The sequence below is a fragment of the Cupressus sempervirens genome, chromosome 9, assembly GCF_028749045.1.
Source record: "Cupressus sempervirens isolate cs-2001-9-10 chromosome 9, ASM2874904v1, whole genome shotgun sequence".
NCBI lineage: Eukaryota > Viridiplantae > Streptophyta > Pinopsida > Cupressales > Cupressaceae > Cupressus > Cupressus sempervirens.
In genome coordinates this window covers 267443547-267463285 of record NC_143126.1, presented here as the reverse complement: position 1 = coordinate 267463285, position 19739 = coordinate 267443547, and positions in this window count along the sequence as shown.

Here is a 19739-nt window from a genome sequence, read left to right as displayed (position 1 = left end):
GCTACCTGCACATGTGAAGTATCAACAACTCTTCTTACAATTATGTTTCCCATCAATCCAGACTCATCTAATTTTGATGGTGTGGCTCTAGATCCTCTTGTTAATGACCAATTAATCAATGCAGCTTGATCCTCAACAAATGTAGTGCCCCTGAAATCATTTTCATTGTGATCTTGCAAATTCAATTTATTTGAAACAAAACTAAAAACTAAGGCATCACCAATATCCCAATTTGGTAACAATAAAATGTTAGATGCCTTCACCATTTTCCTCCCCTCCTCAAGGCTTATATTCTAAAATTCTTTCATCATTTCTTCTTTAGTTTGTTTCTGGATGGAAGCTTCATCCATTTCTAGATGCTCTGTTTTTAAGCTTTTGCATCTCTCTTCAAAAATATCCATGTTTGCCCTCCATGCAAACTGCTGGAAAGCCCGAGATCTCACAAAACTATCATTAGCCAAAAATTGATGACTTTCCTATTCTAATACAGGGTCCAATTCCCTGCCTTTATATTCTGCTATTGTTAGATCCAAACTTGGGAGGGGAGGTTCTGGAGGGTTGCCCTCATCTAATTCTGCTTGAGTAATAAAAATACCTCCCTGTGATCCCATCTGTTCAATCTGCTCACCAGTGAACTGTTCTTCTCCAATCCTCAAAGGGGATTGAGTGGGTGAATATTCCTCAATTTGAGGCCTCTCTTCTTTAATTACCTTTTACCTCTTGGGACTAGGTTCATCAGGTCTTTTCTCTTGGGTTTTACTGGTGGATCCCATCATTTTCTTGCCCTTATCTACAGGAGCCCTTTTATTTTGAATTATAGTGTAACCAAGCTTCTTTTGTACAATTATTTGACCAGCTCCTATATTAGGAGTGAAAGCCAACCTCCTCATGACTTCTCTGGCCTTATCAAGATAAGAATCAATAAAAATTTATTTCTTCTCATTCATATCTTCCATTATTTTAGGGAAATTATTCATGAGCTTATTTATTCTGTCAGCCTCTGTATTAACATTATCTAAAGGACTATATCTCTAATCAAAACAATCAATGAATTCTAGGACCCAGGAATGAACTGTCCATTTTTCTTTTTTAGTTTCCTACTCCTGCAATGAGAATTCATTCCTTATAATGTCCTCTAGATAATATGAATCATGCTTGACCTATCCCAACTTAATTCTATGCCTCAAGGTCTGATTAAAATATCCCTTAGAATCACAAAAATGGGGATGGGAGATAGCCATCATATACTGATCCAAAATTTTATGCAAAAAGAGCCAACCCCCTTTGGTAATCACAAACTGATGGGCCACTGTATAGGTAGGGAAAATTGACCCTAGTTTCCTTTTCAATAGAAACATTTCTTCTACTCCTCCTAATTGCCACAAAACTTCAGCCATTCCTACCCAAGACATGAGGACTCCCTTTAAAACCATATATTCTGAAAGCTGTAGAAATAGGGTAAGGAATGATATCTCCCCAATTATGTGAAACTTTCAAGTTATGGGGTTTGTCCATAGGTCTGAGGAGGTCCATTAATACCTTATGGATTTTGGGATTGTCTCTTAATATGAGACATCTCAATTTAGAAGCAAAATACCTATCAAATTTGACAAAATTGGCATTATTTGCATCCCAGGTCATATCCGCACTCCACAACTGGACTAACAGTGCTTCCCCATTCTCTTCTCTGTTCAATTCCATCTCATTACCAAAATATGTCACCCCCTTGAACAAGAACATATGCATCAATAGAGAATAGTGGCCAAAAGTTTTCTCCACTTTTCCCTTCACAATTCCAACTAAACCAGTATGAATTTCCTCAGCCAAAAAGGAGGCAAAATCAAAGATAACATCTACACTGAAAGAAGCAATCTAAACCATCATATACATAAGGCCAATGGGCATGAAATCCTACTCATCCTCACCAAAAACAAGGCACAAGTTTCTATATATTTCTACAGCCCGAGAAGTGAAAAGACTCTTCTTAAAAGGTTCCCTAGAGGTTGCGGTAATTACCAGTAGAGTTCCTATTATACCAATGTGTGCCCTCAGTGTACCTCCCCTAATCACATCCTTCTTTTCTTTGTATTCATTTTCTAGTTCTGGAAAATTTATTGGCACATGGTAATTTGACAATGGTTCTTGGTGAAAAACCTCTCTAATTTCTTCAGGACTAATCGAGATCAGAGGCACACCATCATTTCTTCTTACCACCCTAACAGCTTGGTCATAATTCTTGGCAATGGCTTCAAGAAAATCATAATCCATGAAAACACTTGGGACTACTAGCTTTCCCAAATCAAAATTCTAGACGTTAGCATGTGGGGCAAACAAATTCCTCTCTGAAAACCACTTTTTAAACAAGACAAGACCAGTTTGCATAGTTATTGCATCCCTAACCCAGTTCCCCTTGTCATATAGGCCATCAACAATCTTAAGCCTAGGGTTTAAGGAAATTAACCTTTTGACTTGTGCAGGCTCGGTGGTGGATTCTGGGAGTAATTCTAGCAAATCATCATGGACATTTCTATCCATATAATTAATTTGCCCAAAAGATGCTTGCTTAGGAGGCATCTTGATCATAATAATAGGAATTGGAATGCTACGGAGGTTGTATGTGAATACTTACTTGACTTGCTAGAGTTGTTCTTCTCTGAACCTCTGCAATTGTTCTTCAAATAGATAAGAAATTTCCTCACATCTTTACCAAGCTTAACAAAATACAATCAACAGGCTCTTATGCTCAGAAAATGCAAAATCTTTATTTGAGTGAGACTGGAAGTGATGAAATCTCTTGTATTGTACTCTATTTTTCTCACATGCGAAGCTTTCATTCATCATAAATGCACAAAATAGAGAAACATAGTGACACCATACTTCCTTTTAAATTTGCATCGTCGATCTTTGAAAACTCCTACGATCATGGAATGAAAACTAGGCTGACTCACATTTCCTCTTAACACATTGGCAGTCAACCCAATAAAATAACTCCATTTGTACCTTTCCTCTAATGCTGGCATTTCAAAATGGGCCCATGGATGACTGAGGACATGTGTCATCAACTCGCTACCTCACTATACATAACTTTTGAGCACCTTTCTATAGTGAGCTAGTGATAACCATTGATTTCACTTTGATCCTGTGGTAGACATTTGATACAACCCTTAAGAAAACAATGGTGGGTCCCTCACTCGCTACCTCATTATACATAACTTTTGCACATCTTTCCATAGCGAGTTAGCAAGTATCATTGATTTATGCTTGATCTTACAATTTAGAATCATTTACATGTTCTATGCATGGGGAGTGGGTCCAAGATACTGTTGTCGCTGAGCTAGCTTAACATGCTAGCACACATATATATTATTTAATTTTGAATGACATCATTTTCAGGCATGTCTCTACCTTGCTACCAGTAAAAAACACAAACTTCTTGATAGCGACATAGCGAGCTCTAACAGAGTCAAAACTTCTAGCCTATAAATGCTAAGTAGGATGCCACTGTGTCATTTAATTTGCAGAGCGCATTTTTGATGAATCACTTGTTCGGGGCCCATCTCTTTTAAAATTTCCATTACATCACAACCCTTCGACTAGTCGCTACCTCGCTATTGGTGAAAACACCAACTTCCCAGCTAGCGAGATAGCGACTTCCAACGGAGTCAAAACTCTGGTGATGGAGAACAAAAACACATTGATTGAAAATTTGTCAATTAATACTGGTGTCAGAGAAGGTGGTCATGCATATTTATGAACTTGTATGGAATTTCTGTGATATCATTAGTTTTTGAAAAAAATTGTCGCTTCCTTGAAAATTCGGGCACTCGCTATGTCGCTACCGACAGGTTGCATAGATTTTTTGATAGCGAATTAATGAGTCGCCGAAGAAACTTCAATTCCAGTGACACCATTTGCAAATTCCTCCTTGTGCATCCTTTTTGGATACTGACAATCCTGGGCTAGTTCACTAAAGACTTCTTTAATATTGACAATCCTAGGACATAGCACGTGATCATAATGTCTTGATATTAACACACCTATTTCAGCGCCGGACTTCATTTTTCAGCACCAGAACATAGTTCTTTGATGGTCGCTACATCACTATAGGAAACAACCTCGCAACATTTTATAGAGAGTACGCGACATCCGTTGATTCTAACAAGATCCAATGGCAGGATAAGATTTTTCAAAAGGACTCAACAATGACCTTGACATAGGCAAGAAAGAATATTTAGTTGTTAAGACTTTCACACCAAAATAAGATTTAAAAGGCAAGACCTAGGGTTTTACACAGATTGTAAAAGATATAAAAAATACGAGACCAAAACCTAAAACCCTAGGACCTAACGAAAGAACTCACATATAATTTTTTCACCATGATTCTAAGAAAATATCTAAAAAATCATACCAACATAATGGTCTATAGATACCATCAAGATAAATTGCAACTATGGAAAAATCATCATATTAGAGAATCACAACTATGGACAAATTGTCATTTAGAACTATTTGCACTAGTAGCTAAGATATCAATTTGCATCATACATGGAAGAAGTTGAAGAGTAGTCAATACACATCAACATCATTAGAAGAAGTGGTTTGGCTAATGAACTGATTACTAAATCAATATGGAGTGATACATAATAGCAAATGAGGAATCCGTAATGGGTATTCCAAATCCCAAGTGCTGATAAGTATGATAGCTACTATGAAGACCAAGAACCAAGTGATAATTGATCAATGATCATATGTATATCCAATGATGGTCCATGATTACTATGTAACAGGATGATACACAAATCAAGAGAAGCTATATCAATAAACATAAATAATCAAGAGGACATCAATCAACAAATGAATGAGCAATAATAAGCATACATCACTCATAACCGATATAGATATGGAGGAATGGCAATATGTTATGATAATGATTAAGTGAAAAAATGACAAACTTTGAGATTTATTGAACCAATGAACCATATTATTATACTAGCTCATCACACTGACTAGTGAGATTATTACTATTGGCATCCAATAGGGAGAATATTATAATCAATAACTAAAGGCTAATTAATTATTGAATGAAAGGATGCAAATCTAACAAGGAAAAGGTGCGTCTAGAAATGATCATGAAGGGATACAATCTTCATTATTAAAAAATGTTATACTAACTGATCTTATTTTAGAAGACTTGTAACAAAAAGGTGTGATTAGCAAAGGAAATAAAGGGACACGAGACATGTCCCATACAATGACACTCCTCACTCAAGGATGTAGATATAAGAAAGCTTTTCCATTGATAACTCAAAAATACAATACAAATTATTCAAAAAAAAAAACAATTCAACACAAATGTCTTATATTCATTTAAAGAGGTTCTTCAAAATCTATTTCTTCTTTCAATCATTTTATCTTTATTATTCCTAGCTAAAAGAAATGAATATTTCTAAGTTTTGAATCTACATGAATAGTGCACAACTTTTATTCAATAGAGGTATGAAGAATATTCATGATAGATAGTTGTTGTCAATACACTCCAGAATACTGTCAGCTGGCTTCTTCTCGTATGTTTTGATTGTCTCCAAGTAACAAGCACACTCTTCCACACTACAATCTCCAAACAACAATCCTAATTAAAGACAAAAAAAATTCTCCCATTTAAAAGAAAATAAAATAGTTTTTCATGCATGTTTGACCCTATGTTCTGAGTGTTCCTTGGTGGGGTAGTACAAAGGATCCATGGTGTCTTCCTAGGCAAGTCTGCAAGAGGTTGGAACATAGTAAATTAGAAGCAAATCCCAATAACAAATGTATAATGTATAGTAATATTAAAACTTGGAAGGATTGGTAGTGAAGATGCAAAATTGATGCTAAAGATAATAATCTAATTTTGGAAGGTGAAGTAAAAGCGATTGCAATAGATGATCTAGTATTCAATTATGAAGTATTTGCCAAGACTTCAAAAATTGTGGCAAAACATTCATGTGAGCCAATATTTTAAGAAAGAAGCCCCATTTTATACATTTGTGAAGTTTTATATTAAAAGTGTTACTCAACATTTTGACTTTTACTAGCTTTGAGGATGAGTCTCTTTAAGGAAAAGGGCATGTTGTGTGCCTAGACACAAAATAACATTATACTTGTTTTCTAGCCTATAGCTCTAGTTCCCAAAAATACATCTCTTCTTTTCAAAATGCAATAGACAAAACCACCATTTTTTGAGTACTCTTTCTTTATAGTTAGGAATTTGTAGCTGCAGTTTATCTTAGGAGAGCATGTACTTCCCCTATTTTGCAAATATGGTGTTGTTTGATATTTTTCTGCAATTCATTCTATGAATGTTTAAAGAACTCCTCAGAATTCACAGTATGAAGGAAAGAAAACAATATTAAAAAATGAAAACCATTTATTTCATTGATAAATAACAGGGAACACAATCCTCTAATGGTAGAAATGATAGCTCAAGGTGAAAAAGGCTTCTAAGGAGATGCAAGCAAGATGATTAAAGAATTTTTTCATTCTTGATAGATAGAATCATACCTTAAAAATCCATCCACAGGTTCAATGAGAGGTTCCCAAAAGTCATGCTTTTCATTGTATGACCTTGTCACTAATGATAGATTTACTGTTGAATTTAAGTAATCGAGTCTTCCATGTAAACTAGACATGATGCCAGTGAAACAAATGTTCAACAATGGAACCATCTACATGGACAAATGAAAATTGAAAACCAATGTCAAACTACTAATGGATTCCATGATTTAAACATCATCATATAGATCAAAACTATTGAGATATAAGATTTACATAGCCATTTTCATCACTAAATTGTGAGAGTACATGCAAGCGAAGTGTCACATCACAACATTCCTGCCCATGAAATGCTTACCAGACCCCCAAAACCATCAAAAAGTGTTGTTGAAATCCTTTGTACTTGGGCATTAATCACTAAGTCATCTAGTTCATGGGAATTGGTCTAATTAGCTAGTCTCAGGGAAAACCTTCTTGGTGGCCTTTTTATTCCAATTCTTACAAGCAATGTACCAACCTGTAAATTGCCTCACATTGTCAAATTCCAAAAAAATAAAAAAAGAATCTCAATTATCCTTCTACAAAAGTGATCAATAGATTATACCTCACTATCTAGCATCCATATGCTAAAGTCTTCTCTTGTCTATTTAATTTCAGTTGCATCCCAAATACTATTATTAGGGAACTGAGCTCCAATTACTAAATCATTGCAAATACAATGCAATGAATTGAATTCATCTAGTTTTGGGGGAGATTTTCTTGCAATGCATCCTCTGCATTTTAACGACTTCCCCTTTGTTCTTTACATGAGATTGAACTTTGACTCTACATTTTAAACTCCCTTATTTATAATCCGTGGCTTGGTCTTTGCTTTGGCCTTTTATAGCATAGCATTCTTACTTTTTAATATATTGGTTCTTCTAACCTTGCCATTTCACTTGGCACCTATGGATCTTTTCATGGTGATGCTTTGGTTCTTTTTGGTCACAATGTGGATTTCTTCTTTTTAATGCATGGGTTCCTGCTTAATGCTGGTCTACCCTATGATTCAGAATGGAAACTTGCTTCTTTGTCTAGTCAAGTCATCCCTGTAGTTTGTTCCCTTTTGTTTTCACGTAGTGGGTTTGCCCTGCTTCCATTCTTTACGTGAGATTCCTGCTTTGTTTCTAGCGGATTCCTATGACTTCAACTGGTGATTGCTCATGGCTTCTACCTCTTTCACACCTTCTCTTTTTTACCTGTAGCTTTGCTTGAGCATGGAGCTCCCTATTCTTTGGAGGTGATTTTCACACTTTCAATATGTGAGTTCATTTGTTTGACTGCAGCTTCATGCTCCTCTGATCATGGCATTTCCATATGGACCCACTGGTGACTGAGGACAAATGTCGACAGGTCACTACTTCGTTATACATATAGAACAAGCACCTTGCCATAGTGAAGCAGTGACATCCATTCATTTGATCTTGATCCTATGGATGACACATTACCACATTGCTTAGAAGAACAATGGTGGGCCCTTATTCACTACCTCGCTATACATATCCTCCGAGCAACTCTTCATAGCGAGCTAGTGATAACCATTGATTTTACTTTGATCCTGTGGCAAACATTTGATACAACCCTTGAGAGAACAATGGTGGGTACCTCACTTGCTACCTCACTATACATAACTTTCACACATCTTTCCATAGCGAGTTAGTGAGTATGATCAATTTATGCTTGATCTGATGATTTAGAATCCCTTATATGCTTTATAAATGAGTGGTGGGTCCAAGGTACTGATGATGCAGGAAATTCTGCATTGTTGACAATAAGAAAAACCCTTTTTAATCTTAGTCATCTTTCCACATTGCTTGAGGTCCCACCACGTGTTCATTTCATGGTGCCTCACTATGACATGCGGCATGAAGGTGCATTCCCACATTCATTAAATTTTGAGCAGTTCTTTATTGTGGGCTTGCACCAGCCCTTGATCTTTGAAGGATCTATAGCTGACCAAATTTTGATCACATCTGGTAGGAAAACCTCCTTAACAACACAACTAGCAGTACATATCAGTAATCACTTTTCAATTTGGTACACTGCAATATATACTAAGAACTCCCGACCCCACCTTGCTATGTGTCCAAAAAACCACTTGCCTGCTTTATTTAAAAGCTTTGCATCTCAATATTGTGGGAATGTAGTACCCGTTTATTTTAATGAGATCAACGGTTACACAAAATTTGTATCACATTAGGCTTTTTTGAATAAAATAATATAGTCAATAAGTTTTTAAACAAGCTTTTAAAAAAAACAATGCTCGCGTAAGCCTAACCTAAGGGTAAAATGATATATTTTCAAAATCATTTTTATGAAAAACTATTTTGAGGACTTTTCAAAACTAGGGTAAAATAAGGCATGGTACTAGGGTTTTTGAGAAATTCTTTGAAGACAAACCTTGAGAATTTAATAGGATTTCAAAGACACAGAGACCAAGCTATGAACTAGGGCAATCTAAGGGTTTGAAAAATACAAGGAACAAAACCCTAATTTGCAAGACACAAAGACTCAAATGATTTTTCACTAAAAAATTTCAAAATTTTTGCATTGTGAAAAATCAAACTCAAGTGGGTCTTGGATAGTTATGTGAAGTTTTGGTTATGATGATGAGATTAAGCTAAGAGATGAACTCCTTCCAATTGCACAGTTCAAGCGAGCACCTGACTCGGTTTTTTTAAAGATTATATAATTTTTGAGGGTCCTCATTCATGTTTGACTATTACCTCATATAAATCAATAATCCACTTGGATATAGAAACTGAGTGACTATTACCTGCCAAATAAGGGTTTAGCAATAATAGCAACTAAGAGTTGTGCAACATAAACAAGATATGGCTGAAAGCGTTCATGTATTTTGTGCAGCTAGATAGTCTACAAATGTCCCAAAAGGGATCATACATATGTCATAAACAAAAACAATGTTGTATGGTAAATTTCAAAATGATATCCAATATGACCAAGCCTCCTTCATGATGCTCCTGATTTTCCTATTTGAATATTGCCAATTTTTTAAATGCAAGGTAAATATCATTCAATCACCTTTGATTACTATATTATCCATACTAAAAGCTTTGATCATTTGGAGGACAAGAAGCAGAGCTTCAACACCTATTTTTCTGGGATGAAGTACCAATGGGGGTCAAGTCTTAATTTCATAATTAAGAGAATGTTGAACAAAAAGACATAACTGATATATATAAAGGTATATAATAATAAGCTAATACAACTATTCTGAAAAGACTAGATAAAATTTTGTATTAAGAGAAATTACAAAAAGTTTACCCATAAAATAGTTTGCATAAAATGTCGCATGGCCTGGTTTCCTTGATCTCTTATGGGGTCCATTTTGAGAGGAATCTAATTTTCCTTTGTCTGTTGCGGTTGCATTCCTATCTCATGAACTAGTCAAGGATTTTTTAGAAGTTGATTTAAATGCTGCCACAACCATCACTAGTTTGAGCACATGCCAACCTAATTGAAAAGAAACAACACATATAATATCAGCTTACACATAAAATTTGGTAATTCCCTAAAAAGGCACTAGAGGATGTAAAAGGCACTAAAAGTGCAATATTGCAAGTTTCTTCTAATAGATCTATTTGAAGTTCTCTGCTATCACAGGAAACGTGACAACTTGTCACTATTTTGAAGAAATTTAAGGAAATATGCCTCTCCCACTTTTTGTGATTAAAATGTAACTTGTGGGAGAGGTACTTAAGCCTATAAATATGATGTTTTTACTATGATTTAGATGCAGGTGACAATGAACAGAGAAAGGAATAGTGGGTGACTGATGAACAAATAGTGAGGGTGCACTTAGAAAGCACCACATGGTGAATATAGTGATCTGAGGGTTGGAGTGGATAAATGAGTGTTGGAAACAATTGAGAGAGTGTATTGTAAGGTGTCTAAACCATTAGAAAGGTTTTGTGAAATTATTAAGGGTCTTTTCTAGAGAGCCCTAGGCTAGAAACCCTTAAAATGAGGGTTTGATGAAAGAATGCTTAGATGTGAGTGGAAGTTCAAAAAAATTTAGGAATCCTTCTATGTAATAGATTCCTTAAGACTATGTCAAGGTTTGGAATGTTGGAAGTAAGAGAAAAAAAGGAGTTGCTTTGTAAATGGAGGGCTAATTAGGCCTAGTTGCATGTAGGAGCAATCATAGAAAGGTTCATCAGTCACAGGATGAAAGGAATGAGATTCATAAGGTTTGAAGAAATCAATAAAGGGTATTTGAAAAGGTGAAGAGGTTACTAGGTTGTTTGAGAAGTTTGGAAGTAAAGTGCAGATTACTTGCAGGACAGGCTAATAGGATAGGCCTATTGAAGGCTGTTGTGAGACCTTTCCCTGACCCATTGTAGCATAGTGATACATTTTTTTTTGATACTCATGACTTGATATGTCAAGACACTATCGGATGAACCAAACATATTATATTATTTCATGTTGTGTGGAGTTTTACTTTCAAATATTTGGTTTCATCATTTAACGCTTTATGAACATGTGTATTGAAGTAAGTGAATGCAAAATTAACACTTTGATTGTGAAATTTTAATGATTGAGAATATGAGTAGAATGAGAGAAACCCTGATTAATTGAAAGATGCATATTTTAATTTATGTGATTTCCCTGATACATATATACATATGTGCATGTGATTTTATGGGGCCACTATGTGTGCAATGAGTGTTAAGAAGTTACATGTAGATCTAAGATAGTTGTATCACTCGCCAGGCATGAAAGTGCAGATTGCTAACATAGTCGCACAATGCCTCAAGTGTCAGAGGGTGAAGGTAGAGCACCACCATCCTGGTGGGCTTCTTCAACCTCATGAGATTGTAGTGTGGAAGTGGGATGCTATATCTATGGATTTTATTGTTGGTCTCCCCATGTCATCTCACTGCCATGATGCCATCTTGGTGACAGTTGACACGTTGACCAAGGTTGCCCATTTCTCACCTGTGTGTACTAAGTACACAAAATGAGATATATCTTAGGTGTTCTTGCGGGACATTGTCAAACTTCATGGCATTCCTCATAAGATCATCTCTAATAGAGATTCTTTGTTCACTTCTTCATTCTAGAGAGAGTTGTAGGCAACTTTGGGCACTAGGCTCAATTTTAGTATAGCATACCATCCTCAGACCAATGGTCAGATTGAGTGAGTAAATCAAGTTTTGGAGGACATGCCATGTATGTACGTGATGGACCATTAGGTCAAATGGGAGGAATGCCTACATCTTGTCGAGTTTTCCTATAACAATGGGCATCATTCCTCCATAGATATGCCACCTTATGAGGCCTTGTATGGAAGACCTTGCAGAATGCCCTTGATTTGGGATAGGATCAAGGATCGAGTATCTATTGGTCCTCAGTTAGTATTAGGTTGGAGATAGAGTGTTCTTGAGGGTGCGACTACACAAGATTCTAATTCGATTTGAAAAGGGCTCTAAGTTGGCACCCTGGTTCATAGGACCATTTGAGATCCTAGAGAGGATAGGACCTGTTGCTTACTGTTTAGCTTTGCCACCTAGCCTGTCACACATCCACGATGTGTTTCACATTACAGTACTTAGAGGATACATTTATGATGAGTCTCATATTATAGATTGGGATGCTTTGCAGGTGGATTCAGACGAGCAACTAACACTAGAGCCTATCTGTATTATTGCTTGATGGACCCTAGCACTTTGAGGTCGAGAGCTGGACCAGGTTAGGGTCCAGTGGGATTGTTACAATGACATCACAGCTTCATGGGAGGATGTAGCACGAATGCGATCTTAGTACCCTTATCTTTTTGATGAACTCTAGGAGGAACTTCATGCCTAGTGGGGGAGGATGTGAGACCTCGCCCCGACCCACCATAGCATAGTGATACATTTTTTTTTTATACTCATGAATCGATATGTCAAGACACTATCGGATACACCGAATATATTATATTATTTCATGTTGTGTGGAGTTTTACTTTCAGATATTTGATTTCATCATTTAACACTTTATGAACATGTGTATTGAAGTAAGTGAATGCAAAATTAACACTTTGATTATAAAATTTTAATGATTGAGAATATAAGTAGAACAAGAGAAACCCTAATTAATTGAAAGATGTATGTTTTAATTTATGTGATTTCCCTGATACGTATATACATATGTGCATTTAATTTTATAGGGCTACTGATGTGTGCAATGAGTGTACAAGATATTTTAGCCAAGAAACCCGACGGAGAAACGAAACTGAACCCTATGTGCCATTTGTGGAAACCTCGTTGTTTGTATCTTAATTGTATTGTGAGATGTATGAATGTATCATTTTGTAATTTAGTAAATGTTAATGTTTCGTAACAATATTTTTATAGTGTCGCTTGACACTCGTGAATTGTTTTTGCATTCTAGCATGCTAGTTAGGGTTAACCAAGTTAGTGACCTTTTTACTAATAAGTTTTAATCAAATTATTTCCCTTTAATCCAAATTAGTGTTTAAACTACTTTTTGGTAGGTTTTTGTTAGTCCTAAATTCCTAGCATTGGTTAGGTCCCAAATTCATCCCTAAGGCTTAAAATCATGAAATCTTAATACCCAAGGGGTATGGGTATGGGTTGGAGGCATCTTCCACCCCCTTAGCCCCTTTTGTTGACTTTTATGGTCACTCAAAAAGTCCATTTTTTCTTTAGTGCGAAAATAGAATGATTTCACCATGGGTTGAATGACCCTAACCCCACCTTGAGGTTAGCCTTAGGTTTAGTTGAGTTAGAAACCTCTAGATCTTTAGGCAAGTGGGGGGGAGTTATTGGATTTTTGGGTGAGGTAGTTGAGTTTTGATCTTATTTAGAGGCTTTTTGAGGAGGTTTGGGTTGTTCACCCAACCTCTAGTTTTAGAGGGATTTTCAGAATTGAAGGAAAGGAGAGGAAAGCTAGCTCTTCTCAAACTTGTTCATTGCCATAACCTATTTTCTTGAAGGTAGGAATACTTTGCCTCATTTTGGTTTTATGTAGTGCTTCATGTTCAGATTTATTACTTTTGTATGTTTGTATTTGTGTTGAGTATGTTGGGAAGGATTGGAAACTATTTTCTTCAATGATTTTCCTTTGTGGTTGTTTTGAATTTCAAATTTTTCTTTCATGGGTGTTTGGCATTACTCACCCTCGGATAGGGAAGAAGTGGCCATTTTTGGGGAAAGGTCTTCAGTTGGACTCCAAGAGTGTAGAGTCTCTCCTCATGATGAGAAGAGGGAGAGAGGATAGGGTGTTATGGGCCCCTACCTGTCAGCAAAAACCACGTATGAGTTTTGGCATGTAAGAATGGAAGAATGAAAGTTCTTGAGTTATAGCCTCGATTGGACACCTATTTTGGTGTTGTGTCTGACATCTCCTATTGAAAAAATCCACCTTTCCCCTAGTTTTGATACAATGTTGAACCTGTTGTGAAAACCTGGTATGGGAATGAATGTCTAATTTTGTCTCCTTGTTATGGTTGTTGTCACCTGGTTAGTTTTCATTCTCTCCATGATGTCAGTGATGTATTACAGAAAATGAAATGGGTCCCTTGTTAAGGGCCATGAAGGAATTTTAAATGGATTGTTGAAATTCAATTATGTTTAGGATTGAAATCTTATGTAAATTGAATTTAAAATTTTTGTTGTAGTGGCAATGATGTCGAGTTTTCTTCCTGGTTCTTTCCCAACGGAGCCTTTGAATCAGCTGGTCAATAAAAAATAAAATGAATGAGTAGTATCATTACTTTTGAGGTCTTCACATTTTCTATTTTAAGTATGTGTATAAAAAATGAGATGAAATGATGATGTTCAAATATGCAAAATTCAATTTTCTAATATGTTAAGGCAAAATTATGTTATGTGTGGAACGTTAATTCATTTTCGTAGTTATAAGGAAATAAGATCAATCGTGCAATGTTGTTAAAATGAATTATTTAAGTTCTTGGTGTAACTAGGTAGTTAGTACATTCTATTAGAATTTTTTTTTTTTAAAGATTGTATTGAAAAATTTATACCTAGAAAAAAAGAGGCCTTAAAAAAAATGTATTCTTAGAGTAAAATTTCTCTTGGGTTTTTCTATTGGGGGGAAGAATTAATCCCCCTTGTAATAGAGAATCTTTGAAGAATCTCTTAGATATTCCCCTTTGAATAAAATAAATAAATTTACTTTTGAATAACTAAAGAAACTACATATATATATATATATATATATATAATGTTAAGCATCTAGCAAATATCTACATCCACCAATTTAACTTTTCTGCATTTACTCCTCCCTCCATTCTCCTAGGCTCCAACTCTTTAAAAAGGGCATGAGTAAATTTTAAACAAAGTAAAAAAAAAACATTTATTGGGTGACATCACCCATGTACTTTCCCATAGTCTTTTTGCAGTCTTAGGAAACCACGTGGGTTGGCAGTGAAGCACAAGTGTTTATAAGTTTCTTCGAGACTGTTTTGGTCTTGAATGCAAACCTTCCCTCATTCTTTATTGCTGCCCATTTTTGGAATGTCATGCGCAGCAAAAAGGGGGAGCACATCTATCCTTAGTACACCCAATCAACACTTGGGCAACACACTGCAGGCTTGGGCAATTTAATTGTTTAAGGGATGGGTGATAGTGTTAGGATAGATATATATTTAGGATGTGAAGTTTAGTTTGTATGTAACTTGAAATTAAAGTTTGTAGATTTTGTTAGTCTTTTTTTAGTAGTTAGTTTTCTTATGTCTTATTAAATTTTGTTTAGTGTATTGTAAATTTAGTTAAGTTTAGTTAATATAAATGGCTTTTTATATTAAAGTAGTTAGTATAGGTTAGTGTGTTAATTAAGTTTTCAGTGTGGCTTTAGTTCTTAGTTCATTTTAATTTAGGTTTAATGTTAATTTGCATATCTATTAATATTATTTTATGTTAACTATTAGTCAGTATATTTAATTAGTTTTGATTTTATTAGTAATTTAATATAATGTATTTAAAGTTTAGTATACGACTAGACTTATAGACAATGTTAACTTGTTTTGTGTAGTCATATTTAGATTAATGTTAAATTATTATTTCCTTAGGAAGGTTTCATTTATAAAAGAAAAAAGATAACAAATAATAAATCATATATTTTGAAATAAAAAATGTGATTTGAGTAAAGTTCAAATAAAGTATAGTTATGTGTATGTTAGATGTGACATTTTTTTTATATAGCTCAATGACTTTAATATTTTAGGATCATTAGACCTAGATTCATTTGAATTGTAAGCAAATATTTTATTATATTGTTGTAATATTAATGTAATAACGAGTCAGATGTCGTTACCAATTTAATAACGAGAGTTAAACTTTAACGATGTATTCCTTCTCTTGATTATAAACTTAAGATGAAATGTAGTAAACCTATCCCTTCACTTGCAAATCAAACTCTTAAACCTTAGTGAATCTAATTATTATTACTTTTTAAAAAAATTGTGTGTTTTTTTTTTTGCCCTCATTTTTTGGGCATGACAATAGTTTTAATTTTGAGACAAAAATAATGTTTGGTAGGAGTTGGAACTCCTTAGTTATGTTATTTGAAGGGTATTGAAGCATTGTAAGGATCGGGGGAGTCTTTGAGTATAGAGATCAAGAGTTGGTATTGAAGCATTGTGATCCTTAAGATTTCTAAAATTACAAGAAAAAGTGTTAAACAGGGCTTTTTGGAATATGGAAACATTTGTTTTTAGGGCATTGTATTGAAAGCTTGAGCTGACTCCTTGTGATGTCAGTCATCATAAGTATGATGGTCAAATGGCTTCAGGTATTGAGTGTTCTAGCATTGGTCATTAACCTGATTTTCTTTGAAATTGTTTGGTGAAGATTTGCACACGAAATTGAATTTAACCCTAGCTTACCTAGATGCTAGGGTTCTAATTTTTGCAAACCTAGTAGAAGTTTTATTCTTCCAATCGGACATAGGGTTATTCAGCATAAATTAATTCAATTGGGAAACAACTTTTTTCTTTGTAAAAAGAATGACCATCAAACAAAAAATTGTCCTATTTCAAAGTAAAAATGTAATGGCCTAACCCTAGAATTCTTATACATTCTAAAGTCTTAGTTTTTTGCTAAGAATAGGATAAAATGTAGGTAAGGTAAGCACATACTTTAGAGAACTGTAGCTTCTATTGAGCAGCCTGAACAAAATTATATTATATTAATGGGGAGTCTAAAAGGCAAACACCTACCTTAGAAAAACATACTTTTAAGAGGAATCCAAGAATAAAACAAGCTGCATGAAATGTGATGATAATGAAGACAATTAGAAGAATAATAAACTCAGAGATAAAAGAGGAAACCCTCTAAATCTAACATCATAACCTAGAATCTGGTCAAATAGTTAGAGGGAAAAATAGTGAGTTACTTTGAAACAATACATATGGATGCCAAATCCTCTCCTCTTCTGCCCCATAAATGAAGATAAATTTTGTTTGTTGAAATGTCGAAGACCTTGGTTGATTGTTACTCATTTAAACATTTTGCAACTCAAGAGACAATTTGGGTTTAATATGCTTTAGCAAGTAAAACTTGCTAGCTTTTCTTTGGAGTGTACTCTGGAATTTATTTTTAAAAATGTCATCTTTTTTAAATATATATTATACAAAGAAAAGGGGGTCTGCTATTTTTTTGTCTTGGTTTGTTGACATTGGCTGCTGCCCATGTAATAGAGCCATGTGGGTCATTATTGAGTGTCAAGGTTATAAATTTGGGATCTGTTCTTTATATTTTGCCATTTTGGTAATGGCTATTATAGAGAATGGATAGAGGAGAGGGGTCAATTAGCCTATAGCCTTCCTAAAGTTCCTTGGATTCTTGATGGGCCAAAGACATGGAATTTGTTAACCTATAAACTTCCTAAAGTTCCTTGGATTCTTGATGGGCAAGAGACGTGGAATTTGTTAACGTATAAACTTCCTAAAGTTCCTTGGATTCTGGTGAGGAAATCAATATGATAGGAAGATAAAGATACATCTTGTTGTAACAGAATACATTTACTTTTTAGACTAAGATGAAAAGGGTCCTTAGCTTGTCTCACCCTCTTGAACATAATGAAAAAGGGTCCTTAGTTTGAGCTTCACTTGATTTCAAGAATACTATAATATTCTCTACTTAACAAGGCCAACCACGTGAAGGTGGAAGCTCATCTAGCCTCACCCCCCTCCCCCTAACATCAATCTAAAGTACCCATTATCATCTAATTACATACTTCATTCATTCATCCATCCATTTATGAACTATAACATTCAATCAATACAATCACATAACATTCATTAATACGATATAAAATTCATTAATACACAATACTAATCAAGAATTCATTAACACATAACAATATTCATTAACATAAAATAAAAATCTATATTAATACACATCATTCATACATAATTACTTAAAACAAAGTTCTTTCATTATCCAACAAGGTTTATCAAAGAAGATTTTTAAAACATCATTTCTTTTTTTTGTTTTTCTGAGCTCTCTTAAGAAAAGCGCTCATAGGAGCATCCATATATACATCATTCTCCTCCTCTTCTGGCACATGTAATGTCAGATTACAATGGCTCCTTCTCTTTGGAGGAGCAAGAGGTTGCTGCACTAAAGGGGGCTTTGTTGCAAGCACAAGTGCATGGGATAAATTGGCATACTCTTTTTCTTTTTCTAACTGTTACAAGTTTTTAATTAAGTACAAATACAAAATAACATGCATTTTTCTTACCTGACAATGCCACATCATGTACATTAACATGTTGAACACTTGGAACATGGTCCACTACTTCAGCATGATGTTCAACATGCTCTAAAATATTCAAAAAAAGGATACACGTCAAATTGCAATTGAAGATGTTAAATTATATTCATAATTACATAATTAATTTCCAATAGCAAATTAATACTTCCACCACTATAATGCACATCATGGCCTTCGTCACGAGCAGGTTCTGTGGTAGGATATAAAGGCTGCAATAAAATGTTATGCACATTGTTATGTAGTCAATTTATGTTTAAAACTAATACCAAAAAAGAATCTTCTCAACTATTCAATTTCATTTACTTTCCATCTAACCAATTTACCTATGAGATATCATTTGGTGCACTAGATTCTTGGGCAAGGTTTACAGATTCTTCGTGTAGGCGTGCAGCCACAACTTTATAGCCCTCCTTCAAGGCAATTTTTCTATCTTCATCTATGACCTCCACATTGAATTCTATGCCCTATATTTTTTTCTTGATAACGTTAGTTTTCCATGTATGGTTTCATTAAACAAAACTATTTGCAACATTATATTAAAAAAAAAATGAAATTTCATTGCTCTACTTACAAGTTGAGACTGGAGATTCATATAGCCAGTAGAGCCAAGCTTGTGTTGGCCAACCTTTTCTACTCTCGCTTTTGTAGCCACGGATGTGTCCTGCAATCTATGAACAATTTAAAACTTCTTAGATTATATATTTAAAAATATCAATAATTAGTGCATGATTACAATGTACTCAATACTATAATGACATACCTCTTTTTGCCCTATGCTGCTTCATTATCTCTATCTTCACATAGCCTTTTCTCCTTTGCATCTTCTATTATTTCATTCCACTCCATCAGTGGAATCATAGGAGGATAGTCTTACTTTGGGTTATCCTTAAGAGCCCTTCTATATTGATCCCTTATAGTCTTTATATGCTTTGCTGCTCTTTTTATAAGTAAGCCAGTGTCAAAAATGTTTTTCCCAAATTTCTCCTCAAAAGATGCAATCAGCTAATTTTTTAATTCCACAGCTTGTACATTCCACCTTTTTAAAAACAAATAGATTGTTAGATCAATAACTTTAATATATTACAATAAAAGGAAGAAAAGAAAAAATATGTAGCAATGATATGAAACTACATACCTTTTATGTATGGTGGGTCCAAATAGTCTCAATGTCATATGAAAAAGATGTTCAAAGAAAGCATTATTACCTACAAAAACATAAAGGATTTATCAGTCCAAAATAAGTAATGTAAAAGTAAACTAAATTTACACTTTAAATAATAACAATTTTAAAGCACCTAGAAGCTTTCGTTCTTTTAATGGAAACATAGTTTTCTTATTCAGCAATAATGTCCCTTCATACGAACCAGTACTAATCACACGAACTACTCTAAGAAATGGAT